The following is a 12,424-nucleotide window of genomic DNA, read 5'->3' on the forward strand; positions in this document are numbered from 1 at the left end:
CCCCTCTTCCTGCTATGGGGCTCCCAGGAGCTTCAGAGCAGCTGACACTCTCTGTCCTGCTGAGACTCAATCCCCAGGCCCCAGAGAGCAGCTGCCCTGAGGTAGCTGCTTCCTTTCTGTGTCTGACCAAGCCAAGTGTAAGGTTACTGCTTGCTCAAGTCTCTAACAGATGCCCAAGACACCTTCATCACACTTGCAGACTATATAGCACTTCCCCCAACTCTCACCCCATTTAATTCTGACAATAATATTATTAAGTTGGCATTAATGTCTCCATTTAATGAATGAGAAAACCAAGGGCTTGGAAACATTAATGGAATTGCCATGAGTCATTAGTAGCTAAGAAATGGCAGAAACATAACTCCAGGTTCTCCGACCTGGAGCTCAGCACGACTTCCACTACCATCAGTAATGCTCAACAAGCACCAGGCAGTCATCTATTGTGGTGATGGTCTTATTTGCATGCCATGCCCTCAGAGTCCTTCATTATCCATAGATGTCCTTGTCTATTATGGTCCTGCCTGCGCTCTGGGTCAATTAGTGCATTGCCTCTCTTATGGTCTCACTCATTCTTTCACTTAACATACATACATTGAACACCTGCTAGGTACCAGGCACTATGTGAAGTGCTGGGAATGCAAATGGTGAACAACACACAGTGCCTTTCTAGAAGGAACTTCATGGTGGGGGTGGGAAACTGTGAGTAAAGCAGCTGTGAAATTACATTGTGGTGGTTTCCATGACAAAGCAAGCATAGGTTGCTTCAGAGGACTTAGGTCAGAACACCTGGGCCGGTCTTAAAAGATGAAAGGCTTCTTGAGGAAAGAGACCTCTAAGATGTTATCTGAGCTATAAAAGTTTTGCCAGGCAAAGAGGGGAAGGTAGGGAATTCCAGGCAGAGGGGACAGCATGGCATGCCTAAGACTCCAAATATCTCATCCTGGATGTTGAATAGACCATGATAGGGACAAACCGTGAGAGATGAGGCTGGAGAAACAGCAGAGGTGAAGTCCTATAAAGGCAGGTGAGTATGTAGGTACCTGGGAGCCCAGAGCAATGGAGATCTACTAAAGATTATAAACAGGAAAGTGATGAGGTCATCTGGACTTAGTAGAGATAAGAGACAGGAGGGGATGAAACTGGAAACAGGGAGATAAATTTGAGAGTTAAGATAGTAATCCAGAAAGCAGTAGAAGTGGAGAGACAGGGAAGAACTTAAAAGATGCTGCAGAGGTAACTCTGGCAGGATTTGGTGTCTTTAGAAGATGGAGAGTGAAAGAGGAGTCCAGCTGGGCACAGTGGCTCATGCCTGTAATCCCAGCACTTTGGGAGACTGAGGTGAGCAGATCACTTGAGGTCAGGAGTTTGAGACCAGCCTGGCCAACATGATGAAACCTTGTCTCTACTAAAAGCACAAAAAATTAGCCAGGCATGGTGGTGCACACCTGTAGTCCCAGCTACTCAGCAGGCTGAGGTAGGAGAATTACTTGAGCACAGGAGTGGAGGTTACAGTGAGCCAAGATCGTGCCATTGCACTTCAGCCTGGGTGATAGAGTGAGACTCTTTCTCAAAAAAAGAAAAGAAAAAAGAAAGAGGAGTCCAAGCTGACTTCAGGGTTTCTTGCTTGGCAGCCAGGCAGAGGGTTCCACAGCCTAGCTCACCATCTGGCATGCAGCAGGCATGCAGTATGTATGTGTTCAATGAACGAATTCACCAAGGGAAGGGACATAGGAGGGACAGCTTTATTGAGAGGCAGGGGAACGATAAGTTTTGGAGATATACAGCAAACAGTAGGACACGCAGGAGGTCTGGGGAAAGGAAAGATGCCAGCGCCATCAGCTGTCAGATCATCATCAAATCCATAGGATTAGATTCAAACACAGAGTAAATGTGAAGGAGGCAGAGAACTAAACACTAAGAAACATCAAAAAGGTAAGGAAAGGGAGAGGAGAAGGGGCCTACGATAGAGACCATGAAGAAGCAGTCCGGGAGAGGTAGGAAGAAAAAAATGAAGAAAACTGCATCACGGAAACCAAGGAAAAGAGAACATTTCCAGAAGGGGTGGTTGACCAGATCTAGAGAAGTCAAGCAGGACAAGAGCATTGGAATCATCTTCTTTCACACACCACTCTGTTGAGGTCACCTGTGACCTGTACCCATCATTAAATGCAACAAGCAGGTGACATGTGCACGTCACAATGACCTCAACAGAGTAGTGTGTGAAAGAAGATTATTTCAATGCAAAGAAAAGTAGAAAATTATGACAATGTTTCAACATGTCTGGCTGTAAAGGAGCAAAGAGAGATGAGGCAATAACCAGGGGCGGGAGTGTAAAGTCAGAGAAGGGTGTGCATTTGGCTATGGCATGGGAGATGTACATGCATGTACATCATGTTTAAACAATGTTTGGATGGATTCAGAAAAAGGAGGGAATGCTTGCAGTTTCAGCAGAGGAATGAGTTCATTGATGTGTGAGGTAAAGTCCCTGAGCAAGGATCAGAAAATTCAGTCTCAGGCAGGAGACCACTGGGACAGGAAAGAAGCAGGAGAAGTCCTGGTACAGATGCAGGGAAACTGGTGTAGGGGGAAGTATGTTTAAGGCATTTTTGTCTAAGGGCTGCTATTGTCTCAAAGATCCCAGTGATGGGGTGAGATGGGGAAGGGGATGGAGTGTTGAGAAAGTTCAAGGAGAATAAAGAAAGTTTAAGATAACTTCTTGCAGAAATGGCTACCTAGGGAATCAAAGAAAAACTACTAGAGCATCAAAGGCTCAGGAGAAGCCAGAGGCCATGAATTTGAGGAAGCCAGTCTACTCAACAGTGTGGGGTGTGTGTGTGTGTGCGCGCACACATGCCCATGTGCACATGCACATGCAGGCACACACACCCACGTGCACATGTGTATCTCTAGCAGCACTCAACAGTCCAAACTGAAAAGCAGAAAAAGTAGACCATTAAATTGATCCAGAGTTTAGAGTTTTTCCAGGTCATAAGAGAGAAGCAATGGAGCAAAGTATCTGAGGATATTGCAAGAAGGTGGCAGCGATGGTTAATTTTATGTCTCAACTTGAGTGGGCTATTGGGTGCCAAGATACTTGGTCAAACACTATCCTGGGTATGTCTGTGAGGGCATTTCTGAATGAGATTAACATTTGAGTGGGTAGGCTGAGTAAGGCACATTGTCTTCTCTAATGCCGGCAGGCCCCATTCAATCAATTGAAAGCCTGAAAAGAACAAAAAAAGCAATCTTCCCATGAGTAGAGGAAAATTCTTGCCTGATGGATGGCCTTCAAACTGAGACATCGGTTCTTTCTCGCTTTTGGACTCAAATTGAAACACTGACTCTTTTGGGGAGCTGAGGCTGCCAGCTCTCAGTCTGGAACTACCCCATCAGCTCCCTTGGGTCTCCAGCTTGCCAGCTACAGATCTGGGGACTTCTCAGCCTCTATAATTGTGTGAGCCCATTCCTTACGATATATATAAGGAATATGTATATTACACACACACACACACACACACTCACACACATTTATATATATTAGTTTGGTTCTGGAGAACTCTAATACAGTGGCTAAATGATGGGCCAGAGAACTTAAACTGGATGGGAAAAGTAGTAAAGACAGGGAAGGTAAAGAAATCAAGGCATGTTCCGTGATAGTGAAAAACACACTTAGGTGAAGAAACTGAGCAAGAGAACTTGGTTGATAGGAAATTGTGGCCAAAGTGCAGGATGTTCCAATGTAGGATCTCAGAGGGGGAAGCAGTTCTGGACCATACAATCCAGATGTCACTGTGGAAGTGGCTGCTTAAAGTAGAGAAAAGGGAGAGACCAATGTATCTGTGAAGAGATGAGGACGGATTCGCCAGGATTTGGGTGAATCCTCTATGTGGGCATTGAAATCCTGGGACCTAGGAAGGCCTTGGCACATGGAGAAGACTGAGCAGATGCCACGTGTTCTGTGAGTGAGGGAGTGACCGAGAGGCCAGTGGGCAACCACAGTAAGAGGGAAAGAGAAAGCCAGACGAGATGACACCAGCCTTCTGGAGCCGAGTTTCTTATGAGCGAGTAAAGGCCCAGATCTGGATTTGGCATGTGAGGGGGACGCCAACCCCACTTCTCAACCCCAAGGCATATGAATGTGAAACACAGTGTCCTTGGAAGAGCCAGTTTCCAGTTAGGACCAGGAGGTGGAGGGAACTTTCAGAGGAAATGTCAAGGAGGCAGGAGGATTTATGGACCATGGAGTCGGGTACCAGAGGACAGAGGGAATGGTTAGGGAGGCAGGCGAGAAGAGGGAGGAGTTCAGGGAGAGGTCCCACAGAGACGTATAGGTCAGGTAGGGGAGAGGAAAGATGGCGGCAGAGATGATGTCTCAGGTAGGATGGCAGAGACAATACTGTTGATCTTTGAACGACATGGATTTGAACTGTGTGGGTCCACTTGTACAGATTTTTTTCAATAACTATATTTAAAAACTCTGGGCTGGGTGCAGTGGTTCACACCTGTAATCCCAGCACTTTGGGAGGCCAAGGCAGGAGGATCACAAGGTCAGGAGTTCCAAACCAGCCTGGCCAACATAGTGAAACCCCATCTCTACTAAAAATACAAAAATTAGCAAGTCATGGTGGCACACACCTGTAGTCCCAGCTACTCGGGAGGCTGAGGCAGGAAAATCGCTTGAATCCGGGAGGTGGAGGTTGATCGTGCCACTGCACTCTAGCCTGGGCAACAAACCAAGAAGCCGTCTCAAAAAAAAAAAAAACTTTAGAGATTTGTGACCATTTGAAAAAAAATTGCAGATAAACCACCATCCCTGAGGCAGCAATACCCAACCCACCTCTTCCTCAGCCTACTCGATGTGAGGATGACAAGAAGACCCTTATGAGGATACACTTCCACTTAATGAATAGGAAATATGTTTTCTCTTCCTTGTGATTTTTCTTAATACATTTTTTAAATTAAATTGAATTGATTGAATTGAATTTTTGAGACAGGGTCTTGCTCTTTCACCCAGGCTGGAGTGCAGTGGCGCTATAACAGCTCACTGCAGCCTTGACCCCCTGGGCTCGATCAATCCTCCCACCCTAGCCTCCCAAGTAGGTGAGACTGCAGGTGCATACCACCACACCCAGCTAATTTTGTTTGTTTGTTTGTTATTTTTTGTAGAGAAGGGGTTTCACTGTTGCCCAGGCTGGTCTCAAACTCTCAATCCGCCCTCCTCGTCCTCCGAAAGTGCTGGGATTACAAGGTTTAATAACATTTTATTTCCTTTAGCTTACTTTCTTGAAAGAATACAGTATATAATACATATGCATACAAAATATCTGTTAATTGTGTGATCAACAAAGCTTTCAATCAACAGTAGGTTATTGGTAGTTAAGTTTTGGGGGAGTCAAAAGTTATACACAGACTTTCAACTATGCAGGGGTGATTGAGGCTTCCAACCCCTGCATTGTTCAAGGGTCAGCTGTACAATGTGTTCACCAGATTCCACGTCATCTGCCTGTTTCTGGGCACACAGGAAAGCTACATTTCCGAGCCTTCCTTGTACCTATGCAGCAGATATCTGACAGAGTCCTGGCTAATGGCATGTGAACAGAAGTGGTAGGCCACTTCCTAGCTTGGCATAAGTCCCCACGTATGCTTGTTTTTACTCTCTCTTCCCCTTCAAAGGCTCCTTTAGAGAGTACATGTTAATATGGCAGCATCAGAAAACAGAAGGGGCGAGGATCCCTGCATCATTCATTCCTTGAAGAAGTTTATCCAAGAAGGGCCACCCCAACCTGCAGCAGACTGTGATGCAACAAGAAATCCCCCTTGGATGTGCTAAGCCACTGGGATTTGAGGGTTGCTTGTCACTGCAGCATAGCCTGGCCTGTATGGTGGCCAAGGATGGCATGAAGGAGCACTGTGATGGCAATGACCTGGCCGAAGATTTCCGTGAGAATCAGTCACAATATTTCCTTGGTATTTTGGGTTGGCAGAGGAAGATGTGGGAAAATGGTTGAGAGAAGAAAGAAAAAGTGCAAAGGTAGAAAGACTCAGACCTTTCTGGAAGGGCTCAGCCACACCTTGGATTGATCAGGGCTCCAAATTCGTATACCTCATTTATAAACAGGGGCTGGGGGCCAAGGCTCCTCCAGCCTCCAGAGGTAGTTATGGAGACATTGGAAGACCTTCTACCCAGTCTGAGGAATTATGGGTCCTGTGCCTGTCACCAATGTGCTGTGGGACTAGGTCATTCAACCTCTCTATGTCTCTGATGTCTCCTTTCTTTCACCCAAAGACGGTTCATTTACACCTCCACTCATTCCATGAACACGCATTGACCACCTACTGCAATCCAGGGACCTCACTAGGTGCTGAAATTAGAGACGACTAAGACACTCTCCCTGTCCAGAGACTGATGCAACTCTCCAGAGGAAAACTGAGGACTGAAAGTATCTTGGTGACATGCAATGTCCTTGGAAGTCATGCTGCTAGTGCTCTCAGGCATGGGCCTGTGTTGGCCTGGAGTTCTCAGCAGTCAGTGGGGCCCTAACCTGGGGCAGTGTCCCCTTCTCTGGTCCCTCCCAGGCAGGGTGAGGGTGAGAAGAGGTGGGACTTCTCTTCCCTGGCTCCCAGGTAGACTGAGGCCAGTCTACGCGGGAGGGCTTTGAACCTGCACAGCCTTGACCTCCCTCTCTCCCAAAGCCCAGAGGAATAACTCTGTGCCCAGAAGGAGGCTACAGATCAGCAGAGATGGGGAGCAAAGTGGAGGTTTGAAAATGACAAGGTTTTCACCCTGTGGGCCCTGGCCTGGCCTGGCCTGACACTGCTGCTGTAGCCCTCTGGGGTCCCCAACCTGCCCTTCTGCTTCATCTCTGCCCACCTCCTCCCTCTCTCCCTGGGCCCCTGGCCAAGCCCCTTTCACTGCTGTCCCATGGTTCCCCCTGTCGGTCTCTGTCTTCTCCATTTCCCCCTCTCTCGTTCTCTTTCCCCTGGTTTCCCTGCTCCTTTCACCTCCCTCCATCTGTGCCTCCCTCTTTTCTCCCTCCTGCCTCTGTCTCTAATTCAGCTGCTTCCTCTGCTTCTTTGTCTTCCCTTGCTTCCCTCCTCCCTCCTTTCAAATCAAATCAACAAGTACTTATTGAGCCTGAGCTTCTCTATCTATCTATTTCTGTCTCTCTCCTTCTCTGCACACCCCTGGCTTTGTCTCATCTGCTGCTTTGTGGTAAGCTCCACTCACCCAGGACCCAGCTCACAGGAGGCTGTCAGCACGGGACACCAGGAATGAGGGACTAAATGTGTCCCTTGCACAAATTCTGCACGCCAAACCAGAGTCTCCACTCTCCCTCAGCTGCTCCATTCAGGCAGCCCGGGGAGTGTACATTATTTAGCAAAATTATTTAGCATTCTTCTTCTGTCATTCCTTGCCATGGCGCCAGGCCCTGATAGGTGATAAAAATATCAACGTTAAATCGACTCTGACAACTGCTGTTTACTTGCAGTGTCACTAGAGCCAGGGGCAGAGTCGACAGCTCCTGCAGGACCTGAAGCGCTGGCAGCAGTGGCAGTGGCCGCAGTAGCAGCATCAGCTCTGGAGGCCTGGCCCTGGAAGGGGGCCGGCTCTCCGACAGAGACAGCCCTGGGGACACCATGCCTCAGCCATCCCACCTCCCAAGTCATCCCCGCTTTGCTGAAACTCTTTACTCTGGAAAGTGCTAATTTCACTATCAGTAGAAAAATGTCAATATAAAAACAATTGAGACTTTATAGCATGCATGGCCCTGTGTGAGCACTGGACCACATGACAAGTTCTTTAAAGTTTAACACCAACTCTGGTGGATGAAAATTACATCCCAAATTACAGATTTTCACACTGAGGCTCGGGCATGTTGAGTAGCTTTGCCAAGGACACACAGCTAACAAGCATGGAGCCTGGGTTACACCCCAGGTCTGTCTGACTCCAGCCCCTGGTATTACAATTATAATGAGCTGATGGGGAGCACCTGGCATACAGCCATCAGATCCAGCAGAGCACCTGACCAGGGCCATGAGCATCCTCTGAAGGCTGGTAAGGATGGCTCAATCTCCCTAGCATCTGACTACCAGCTTGGGAGGAACCAATTCACCCCAACTGGAGGTGGGAGGCTGGACAACTTGACCTGCCTTGAGGATAGAGGACAAGCACTGGGTAGATAGACCTTAGCATCCTCCCTACCCCCACCCCAACTCTTCAACCCTGCATCACCAAGGCTAAGCAAGAATCCATTCAGCAGGAGTGAAGCAGGAAGTAGAGTGAACGTGAATCTGCAGAGGCAGAGGACAGGACCCCAGCAAGAGCAAGGGGAAGGAAGGACAGACCAAGAGACCAGGAGCCAGGGGAGACAGCTCTGTCCTTACAGGATATGACATGACCACAGTGCCCCTGTGGCATCTCTCTCTTCTTGGGAGCAGTTGCAAAAGGCTGAGGACCACTCAGAAAAGTTTTGCCAGTTGGCTTTTCTGAACTAAGAGCACAGAATGGAGGGTGGTAACAGCCTCTGACAGGTGTCTCCAAGGCCATGGGTTATAGTCCTGGGCTAAAGTCTCATCTGGTCCTTGAGAAAAGGACTTATGGGCTCCAGACAGCATTAAGTTACCATTGTGAAGAGGTTGCCAGCCAAGCTAACAGAGCGTGGGCTTTCATGGAGATAGAAGGTCCAAAATGAAGATGGTGACAGTCCTGTCTGACTCTGTGGGAATGGAGTTTATTTTTTTCTCTTTTTTCCTTCCTCCCTCCCTCCCAGGAATGGGGTTTAGTGTTGAGTGTTGGCTTTAGAGAAATTTTGACAGAGGTGAGTGAGCAGGATGGGACAGACTTCAAATCATGTCTTAGGAGAAGTGTTAAAGAATTGAGCTTATCGGCTGGGCACGGTAGCTCATGCCTGTAATCCCAGCACTTTGGGAGGCCGAGACGGGCAGATCATGAGGTCAGGAGATTGAGACCATCCTGGCTAACATGGTGAAACCCCGTCTCTACTAAAAATACAAAAAATTAGTTGGTCTGGTGGCAGGCGCCTGTAGTCCCAGCTACTCGGAAGGCTGAGGCAGGAGAATGGTGTGAACCCGGGAGGCGGAGCTTGCAGTGAGCAGAGATCGCGCCACTGCACTCTAGCCTGGGCGACAGAGCGAGACTCTGTCTCAAAAAAAAAAAAAAGAAAGAAAGAAAGAATTGGGCTTATCTAGCCTGTAGAAAACTTACAAGAACCAACAATTCAATATTTAAAGAGCTGCTATGGGATGGACTTTACCATTTTGCCCTTAAAGGCTACCATTCAGATTGTTGGAAACTGTAGGAAAAAAAATGATTTGGGCCTTGTGTGAGGATGTAGAAGATGGGTCTGAAAGATATACAGCAGTGCTCCCTGATAATTTTCACATCATGGCTCACACAGAAGTTGATCCAATCTGTGTTGCCCACTGGGAAAAGGGAACGGAGGAAGTTGCCCACAGCCGTAGGTTACCAGCAATGGGACACTGACCCCCTGACATGGCAGTTCTAAGGCTGGGAAGAATTCATGAAATGTACCTGGGAGCATACCAGAGACGCTCTGGGGTAGGAGTTGTGAGCATCCTGTCCCTGGAGGTGTGCAAGTAAAGACTGGGTTAGGGTTTGGGCGAGAAAGAGAGCTGCAGAAAAGGTTCAATAATAGAAAGCAAGTTGATCTCTTTCATCTCAGAACTTCCAAGATTCTAGGCCTCCAGAGAGGACCAGAGGGGATAGGCACAGCTGCTGCACACTCATGTGTGTGCACAGAGCAGGAGCCATCAGGGTGCTCCTTCTGCTCCTTGGAGAGCAGGTGACTTCAGCCTTAGCCAGCCCCTCATAAGGATGACCTACATGAGCCCACTTGCCCTGCTGTGGGAGATCCAGGTGATCCCGCCATGCAACTACCCTATTAGCCCCCCACCCATCCATGGGATAAGGCCTCCAGCTGGACTAATGAAAATTACCCAAATTGAGTTCAACTGAGCAGCAGAAAGGAGAATGGATCCCATTAATTATCCCTAGGCTGACCCTCATGCATCAACCCAAACACAGAGCTATGCCACTTCAGGCAGACAACAGCAATTAGTGCTATGGGATTTGGATGTTGTCAAAATAAAGCATCCATGCTCTGCTCACAGGGTGTGCGATGAGAAGATGGCCCCAGGTTGGCCCTACAGGACAATCTCAGCATGTCTGGTAGAAGGGCATGGACTGTAGAGCCAGGCAGACCTGGGCTTCTCCACGAATTGGCTGTGTGGCCCTGAGCCAGTTACTTGGCTTCTCTGAGTCTCTACCTCCTCAGCTGTAGAAAAGGATAGATAGAGCCCACCTCACAGGCTTATGAGAAGGATTTCATTAGAGTGTGTGTGATGTTGTGATGGACACCCTATGTGACCTTGGGAAAGTCACTGCATTCATGAAGCCCCAGTGTTTCCCTCTGTAAAATGAGGTAGTTTGGCCATAAGATCTCTAAGATTCTTCAAGCCCAACAGCCTACATTCTAAGATTTGGGAGCTTGGGGCCAAGCCTAGGGTGGGCCAAGAAAAGCCACCCTCAAGAACTGTGAGGCCAGTCCCTGGAACCCAACACCTCTCTCCCTCTCTCAACTCACTCCCTTAGAACAAGGACCTCAGATCATCTCCTGTCCCACTCCTTAACTCCAATCAAACCCAGATAGCCATGCAAATGTCCATCAATACCCCTGGCCTGGAATCCCACAAGACCCAGAAATCACTAGCTTTTGATTTATGAAGCACTTTGGTGTCCCTCGCCGGATGCTCTCTACCTCTGCCCTGCACTAAAGACAGCCCACTTCTTGGAAGATAAAAAGCCACTAATTGTTTTCCTCTCCACTCCAATATTGATTAGGAGAGTAGGAGGCTATTGGTGTCTCACTGGCAGCCAGCTGGCTCTCTTGCCTGGGGTAGATGGTCTTTAATAAGACAGAAAGGGAAGGGAAAATGTCTATTGGGTTGTGGGATCAGAGACCAGGAAGGCTGGTCACGGGTGAGCTGGGTGATGGATGAGTTGCATTTGTTGTTCTGCATTTCTGAGACAGATTCAAGAGTCACACCTGCCCACCTTCACCCTAGCTCAGCCACTAGGTGAGATGAGGCCTGTGGATTCACCCACACTGTCTGAGCTGGATGCTCTCAACTTGTACCATGTTTTGTGGGCTAGATATTATCAGTTCCCTTCCCATCCCACCTGCACCCTCTTCACCCTGCTGTGTGTCCCAGGCGCCCACCTCAATGGATGGCAGCACCCCAGATCCCTTGCTCCCAGGCATTCATGTGAGTTCACCAGGGGAGACACAGTAAGAGACTGGAGGGAGGGAAGAGAGAGAGGCAGGGCTATCCTTCCCCTTCTCTCCCCCAGACCTTCCCCTAAGACCATAACCCCTATAGCTACAGCCATCACCTGGAGGTCACTACTCTCTCCCTCTGCCTTTCAGGGCTGGGGGATAATATTCCCTACTGCCTGTACCCCACTGCTATGCCCTGGGGTGCTTTACCATCCTCTCTGGTTTTCCTTAGCCCTGCCTACACCTCTGTGAATAATCGCCATCAGAACCCTTTAATTAGTCTTTGGAGTGGGCCATCTGCTTCCTGCTGGGACCCTGACTGGGCCTGCTTCTTGTTCTAGACCAGTCAGGGACCCTGTTCTTAGCTCTAACCTGCTGTGAGGATGATGGGACCCTGCTGAGCAGCAGTGTTTGAGGGGCTTTAGGGTGCACACCTGGTGCCCTCACAAGCAAAAGGGTCACCATGCACATAACCCACTTGTATTATAGAGTCAAAGTCTTCTTGTCTGGTCCCTACCTCCAACCAGAACTGTCTCCCCTAACCCACACATTCTTTCTTCCATTCAGTAAATCTCCAGTGAACCTAGTCTACATTCCAGGCACAGTGCTAGGTTCTAAAATATAAAAATATATAAGACGCAGTTCTGGCCCTAAGGAGCTCATAATCAAGTAGGAACCAGACATAGCACTGGAGGTGTCACGGCGTGGGTCATCGCAGGGCACTGTGGTACTGTCCAGCTCTCTCTGAGAACTGGGAACCAGGTAAGATGTCTTCTATTTAAGCCATTCATACACCGAGAGATAAATTTTCTCAGGAACTCTTTGGATTTAGACCTTTCTGGAAGTTGGGGGTGGTCTGGATGATGTATCTGAGCCCTCATGGAGCTATAATCCCAGGAGTCCCCCACCCATCTCAGTGAGCATCCCCTTGGCTTTCTTTCCTTCAGGTCATAGCTTTGGTCAGCAGAAGCTTCACCATTTCTCTTGGGGGTCAGTGGCTTTGAGGAGGGGGAGGGGATTAGGGTCCCAACCAATATCCCACCACTCCCTCCCAGGCTGTCACCCTTCAGCTACCAGACAGGGCAGGTGTCAGCTTAAGAGTTCAA

The sequence above is a fragment of the Pongo pygmaeus genome, chromosome 9 (assembly GCF_028885625.2).
Source record: "Pongo pygmaeus isolate AG05252 chromosome 9, NHGRI_mPonPyg2-v2.0_pri, whole genome shotgun sequence".
Classification (NCBI taxonomy): Eukaryota; Metazoa; Chordata; class Mammalia; order Primates; family Hominidae; genus Pongo; species Pongo pygmaeus.